Source organism: Tamandua tetradactyla, chromosome 10 (genome assembly GCF_023851605.1).
Source record: "Tamandua tetradactyla isolate mTamTet1 chromosome 10, mTamTet1.pri, whole genome shotgun sequence".
Taxonomy (NCBI): domain Eukaryota; kingdom Metazoa; phylum Chordata; class Mammalia; order Pilosa; family Myrmecophagidae; genus Tamandua; species Tamandua tetradactyla.
In genome coordinates, this window is record NC_135336.1 from 44,338,637 (window position 1) to 44,346,260 (window position 7,624).

Here is a 7,624-nt window from a genome sequence, read left to right on the forward strand (position 1 = left end):
TAGCCGGTTATAGAAATAGTCTTTTCCTGTGGCTGACCCTGCTATGACCTACCAAATTTTCACTTTCCAATTCTTCTTTATTAAAAGAACTGCAATTTTGTAATGAGCAACAACATGTACAATTTTAAAATTATATTTTCTAGTATATCCTACAGCTAAGCTTGACAACCTAATACGGTTTGGACCATGAGATATAAACAAAAATTCTTCTGGATTGTTCCACTCTGTTTTCCTAATTTGGACGTCATCCTTCTACAGTAGTATTTCTTCCTTCTGTTAGCTGAAAGAAAAACATTATAGCTGTAATTTTACAAGCTATCTTAGATTAGAGCTGAAGAGCCAAAAAAATCACAGAAACTGTAGCCTTCATATCTTTGAACTGTTTACTACAATAAATGCCCAATTCCACTTTTCATGTTATACAGGAAAAATAAATCCTTTGTTTTTTCTTCAGTAAATCACTAATCCAAACTAGCATAATTGCCTATAAGTATTTATAATTTTATAAATGTAATAGAAGCAAAGATAAAAATTAATAATAAAATGACATAGTGTACGCTGAGTACAAATTGAGTGGTACTAGTATTAATTGTTACAGAGACTCATAAAGTTCTAGTCCTGGAGGAAAACTCATAAAACGATAAGCTGGAGCTAAACATTGAATTTGGAAAAAGAGTAAAATGCATAAGTGGGGAAAGACTTTTTTAAAAAGATGGCATTCGGCACCAGGAAACAGCATGAATAAAAGTAATTTCCTGCTTAATATCCGTTTTCCTAGTACGTGAGTGCAAAGATTATGTTTGTTCAACTTTCTTTTCTGAGTTCTATCTGTGTACCTGAACCAGAGATGATAAACAATTTGTTTTGAATGAAGGAATGAATATATGTATGGAGAGCATAACAGTGGAGAAAAGTGGATAAGTAACTTAACATAAAATTGTGGAGATCTGCAACATAAGGTCTTCTAAAGGTAAGGTAATGTTTTCTGATCTGGAACCTGGAAAAATTATTTTGAGAAAATAAATTATTGGTAGCTTAATAATAAATTAAGTAGAAGCTGATGGATCTCCAGCTAGAAATCTCAATTGAGAGGAACATATTCTAAATCATGATAGTGGTATAAAAAATATAAACAAAGAGACACAAGAAAAATATTTAGCAATGAAGAATCAGTAAGACTTAATGACTATATGTAAAGACATATCTCATTTATTGTGCATCACATTATTGTGCTTTGCAGATATTGAGCTTTTTACAATTGGAGGTGTGTAAGCAATCCTGTGGTAAAGTCTATTGGTACCATTTTTCCACAGCATATGCTCATTTCATGTCTCTGTGTCACATTTTAATTAAGGTATGTACATTGTTTTAGACATAATGCTATAGCATACTTAATAGACTGCAGTTTAGTATAAGCATAATTTTTATATACATGTGGCTTGCTTTATTGTGGTATTTGCTTTACCACAGTGAGCTGGATTTGAACCTGAGTATCTCCTGAGGTATGCCTTATGAAGATAAAAAACTTATGCTTCTCAAATTAAAATTAGAGAACCCAGGTAAGTAACCATGATCTTTCCAGAAAGAGGTATGTTTGGTTGAAGTTGAACAGTAATTGGTATTATATATATGCTGAGTTTGAAGGTTAGGAGGCAGGGATGTTGAGGTAGAAGTGACCAACAGATGTGAAAATGAGGCTTAGAGAAAGGTCAACGTGGAGACGTAGCTTTTAGCTAAGTATATTTAAGCTACTGATGAATTATCAGGAAAGAATTACTCAATGACAGGGCTTTATAATCCTACAGTAAGTGGTTTATGACTGTTCTAATAAGGTGTCAGTGAAAGCAAGGTCATTGAGAGGCACTGAGAAGAAACAGATAGAGGGCTAAAATGAGAACCACAATTGAAGGGTTTCAAGGGGAATAGGTGGTTAACATAAAAAGGAATGCCTTAGATAGATCAAAGACAATTAGGAGCTGTTCAAAGTACTCTAGATTCAAGAATAAAAGGATTTTGAATGATTCAAGAAAAAAAATCCATTTACAATATGGGAGAAGTTTGACTTCATTGTGTTAAGGAGTGAGTGGTTCACAATTAAATAGAAGCAATGCACATAGGTTATTCTTTGATGGTTGAGATGATGAATTAAAACAATAGGAAACACTACCTTGAAGGCATATTAGTGTTCAGAACTGTGAAGGGTCTAAGAAATTGCCATATTTACAAGCTAACAATGTAATCTGTCATCATTTCAGGGATTCTGGCAAAAGACAAGATTCCTGGTTCAGAGACAAAGAACATTATTTCATCAATAGAAGTAGCCAGAATATCAGAATTTACGCCAGTACTCTGAGCTTCAATTCCCACAGAACATGAAAAGATGGACAGTAGAGCTGTCTGAAAATATAGTGGGTTTCATTTTAGGGGAAGAACCCAGAGCTTAGGGAACTCATTTAATAGGCCATGAGGCTTATCTGAACTTTGTCCAAAGGGAGTGTTATCATTATTATGCTGTGCATTAAAGAAAGTTGCTTTTTGATGCAGAGGGTGACACTCTTTATCTTCCAAAGCTGTCTGCTATGCACACTTCCTTGAAAAGATAGTTCAGAACAAAGACAATCAATATTTTTGCTTCCAAGGCTTGCAAACACATGAGCTATCCATTCGGAATTGTCTACCCATAATTAGACTGCAAGTGAAATTTTAGCAAGTGGGAACATTTAGAATGTTTATCATAAAAAGAAAATCTCTAGTGCAAACAGTTATTGATAATAGAGAAGAGAGAAATAAAATCCTTGAGGAAATGAACTGGATTATGGTCACACAAATAGGTAGTAAAAAACACATTGCCAGAAATGGCTGAATTCAGTCATTTTGCTTAGGAAGGGAAAGAGATTTTTTAAAAGCCATGCCAATACTCACAGAAAATTAGAAACTGAAGCAATTTTCTGTGGGTGAGTAGATATGGGAGAAGGTAAAGGTTTCAATGAGCATATTTCGTGCCCCAAATCACTAGATGAATGATGAAAAAACAGAAACTCAGATTACTGGACATGATGTGAACACAGAAGCAAGAAAGCCTATTTATATTCTTTTTGTTGAGTTTAATCATAATGACGTATGTTACTTTTTTGAATTCTCTCAGAGATATTTCTAAGTAGACGTAGGTTTCACCAGTACTATATAACTTGGCACTGAGATTATGACTAAACACATATAGCTGCAAAGGCATAAGGATTAGAGAAAAGATTCTCAAATATCAAAACCATAATTCAACACCAACCAGATCACAAAACAGAATTTTGCTGTTAACATCTTTATGTTGTGATGATCATTTATCATTAGTTTCTTTCTCAGAATATAAATAAAATTGATGGAAGTCAAGCTGTCCCACTCTGGGCACTAGCTCAGTATTTAGACAGTTGTGTAATCTGACTTTCCTGAGGCATCTCTACTTTGTGTATTAACTAATTTGTTTTCTTTGATTGCAAATTCAAGCAAAGGGGAATGATTTGGAAACAACTTAATCCTGTTACGTATAAATCTAAGGGCAGATACACCATTTAATTAGGCTAAAGTTCCCAACTAATTGTTAACACATTCAATTATGAGGTGAGCTTTAACAATTGAATTCTCCTTACCATGGTGTTAGTAAGAGATCATTAATGCCCCATATCTCTTTGTCCTTGTCACTTTAACCAGTCAGTGCATCCAGAGATCATGGCAGAGGGAACCCATAAAAGCCAAAAAGCCTCCTGCAGACAAAAACTGCTTCTATTTATTATTCTCCACAGTGAACTGTGGGCTCCCAGTGTACTGACACATTATGCTGTGCTCTCACACAATAATACTTTCTTTCAACTGCACCCCTTCCATTACCATTCCTGCCCTCAATTCAGTATGGCCCACCACTTCCCTGATGACTTCTCTACTCTTTGTGCATTGTACTTTTATTCCCTATATATTGGATAAGTATAGATCCATATATTTATCCTTTGGAATATTAGGGTAAATACTCAAGCATGTCTTTCATATTTATCATATAATATTACAACACTCTTTTAAAAAAATGTAATTTATTCAATAGTATCTATTCTTTGAAAGGCTTTGCTGCCCTTGCTACAATTCCTTAAAAACAGATTTTGTGTCTCCAACATATACCTCATATTCTATACATTTCAGTCTTCACACACTCCATTGCTCTATGCTATGTGTGTTTCTGTATTTCTGTTAAGTAGTTTCTCTCAGTCTCTCTCTCTCTCTCTCTCTCTCAGTCTCTCTCTCTCTCTTTCTCTCTCTCTCTCTCCCCTTGATGCTCTACTATTAAGCTGCCAGCATCCAAGTCATCTACACTGAAGACTTCACAGTCTCTTACCCACTGTTATTCAGTTTTATTTGTATTTATTTTCTTTATGATTGAGTTTATTCATGGTGAAAATAACTATTAATTTTCCCTTGAAACATATTCTGAAATTGAAATTAGAAACCTGGCTTCCAGGAAAAGAAAAATCTCTGAAATAATGCAAGCACTCTGTTTTTATGGTGCTTATTGGGTGCCTAGCTTTATTTAGACCCTCTTTATCTAGACCTTCTGTCTTTGTGGTGCTTATTGCTTTCCTAGCTTTATCTAGAGCATCCAAATGCCGCACACAGTCTCTCCATGGATTAACTGGATATATGCTTTGACCCTCGGAATTTAGCAACCCATATGACACGGTTACTGGCCAATCAGGATAAACTCCAGCTAAGGCCTAGAGCAGAGCACTGCAAGCCACCTGCTGTGACACGCACTACTTCTTTGGCTGCAGTTTTTGGTAGGGGTGGAAAGCAGAAAGACCTCAGTGGTCAGAGGAGGGACCTGCTGTGGCTAGAGTTGGTTATTTGCAAACTCGATCAGAAGTATTTCAATATTTTGTCTCCTAAGGCAATGCCAGTGAATTCTGGCTAAATATTAACCTTAATTTTTATTCCTTGCTGCTTGTTTCCTATCAGTAGAAGGTTCCAATGAATCTGCTTAGTATTGTCCAAACTTCCTTAATGGTAAAATTTACCTGGACACCATGTTAATTACTTAAATACCTGATCCCACTCCTGCTCCTCTAAAAGAGAATCTCTAGGGATAGAGTCTGGGAAGTTATAACTTCTACTGTCACCCTAAATGATGACACATCTTTAGTGAAGTTCAGGAAACAGTAGCTTACTTTATATGACACTGCCCACATCTTTACAAACTGGCAGTACAAATGCTAAGAGGTCAATTTTCAGAAGAGAAACTAAACTTATTAAAGTTTAGTAGCTTTTTTAATATTAAGAACCAGATCTTCTGTTTCTACTTACAAGATTCTTAAGATTATTAGATTGGATTACTTTCTCTGGACTAAGGAGTTTAAAGAAATGGTAGACTTGTCCCTCCATTTTTATTTCTTAAATGCTTCTTTTTTTCCTCTATCCCATTTGTGGTTTTATTTTAAAAAATTATATATTCCAAAACAACTCAGTATTCTCTGTATTTGTCCATTTCTTAAAAGCAAGCACACACTACTATACCTATTAGCAAATTATCAGGAGTGCGTTTTTTTAAACTTTCTTATTATATAATATAACATATATACAAAGCAAAGAAAGAAAAAAGCAATACTTTACAAAGGACTCGTCAACAAATAGTTACAGGACAGATCCCAGAATTTGTCATGGGCTACCACACAATCCTCTCAGATTTTTCCTTCTAGCTGCTCCAGAATATAGGAGACTTAGAAGGCATAAATAGTTTTTTTTAACATCATAATTGACTTTTTTTGTGAAAAATAACATATGTACAAAACAGCGATACATTTCAAAGCACAGCACCACAGTTCGTTGTAGAACATATTTCAGAGTTTGACATGTGTCACAATACCACAGTTTTAGGTTTTCACTTTGAGCTGCTCTAAGATACTGGAGATTAAAAGAGACACCAATTTAATGATTCAGCATTCATATTCATTTGTTAAATCCTATCTTCTATGTATAATTCCACCATCACCATTTATCTTTCTATCCCTCTCTTTAAGAATGTTTGGGCTATGACCATCATAAATTTTCATGTTGGAAGGGTCTGTCAATAATATGGGGTTGGGAGATGGAACTATCTAATGTTCGGGAGAGGCTGGGTCCTCTGGGTCTCAGGATTTATCTGGTAGGAGCACAATTTTTATCATTCAAATTTCTTTTATTATGAAAATTAATTCAAAGAAGAAGGAATTTTATTTTCCTCAAATATGCATGTATTTAAGAGTAAAATGGAAATAATAACGGAAAATAAGGACTGTTAAACATTTCTTTCTGTATTACTTATTTATGATAGAGAATACTGTTTTTTTCTGGTATGCCTTTTGGAGATCATTATGGGGAATTTTTAGCTTCTTTGTAAATGATTTTTCCCCTGCAATTAAAAGATATTGTTTCCTATCAAAAAAAGTTCAGCATATGTTAAATATATACAAAGGATAATGGTCAACATTAACTGAAAAAAGTAAATGATTGAAACTGGACAAACAGTATACAATCTGAAGGTTGTGGCATGTAACTCTCAAAGTGGTGACATGTCACTGATTTTTAAACTTGAGAATTCAATCTAAGTGGCTTTGTCAATTTAAAAAAATATTGTCAAGCCTGTCAGCAATCAAATGGAAGGTAGACATTGCACAAGACTGTGGTGAACTTTCAGATAGAAAATTTGGTTGGTTTTGTATTGACTCAACCTTCTTCCTTGAATTGAATTTATCAATATGACCGTCAAGATTAACCTCGAGGAAAGTAGGACTTCATCATTGGTTGTATCACTTTGTCTTAATAAAGGGATTCAGACTCTTAGGCTGAATAGTGTAAGGTCGTTCATGAGGACCTTACTCATGGCTTAGGCATAAAAAGTATTTGAGTGGCTAAACAGGATGGGCATTTGCTAAATGTTTTTAGAGACTGGTGAGAGAAATATGCTTACAAGCTGATAATGCTAGAACAACTGAGAATGTTATTTTCTATGGATATTTAATTCAATATTCTTCAAAGTGAGTGTTTTGAACCATATGTCAGGAACACTTAGCGTGTTTGCTGTAAAAGCATATTCCTGAGCCTCTCCACAGCAATGACTATTAAGGATCTCTTTAATTTACAGCAAGTATTCCAAGTAAAGCTTATGCATAGTAAGGTTTTAAGACCATTACTCAAACCTTATTAAATTAGCTGCTGTTCCATAGACCACATAGGAAAAATTTATAAATAGCACTCAATGTTTTCACAAACATAGAACTTTGCACTGTGCTTGAAGGGTACTGGAAGAATTGCCACCACAAAAGTTAGGGCTACTACCAAACCTGAAACTTGACTTTTTTTGATTAATTTCTTCAGGATAAACCAAGCCATATTTATGTGTCCTTGTAAAAATACTAAATCTTCTGCTAAAAAATAATAGAAATAATAATGATTTAACTCCTTTGTTTTAAGAGTTTGTCAGAAATTCCCCTCAAGAGTAGCTGAGAGCAAGGCATTGAGAGAATGAATGTTTTGATGCTACAATAGAACATAATGTGTATTTCTACCCACATTGTACTTACATTTTTTTGCATTTAATTGTAATTGGTTGTGT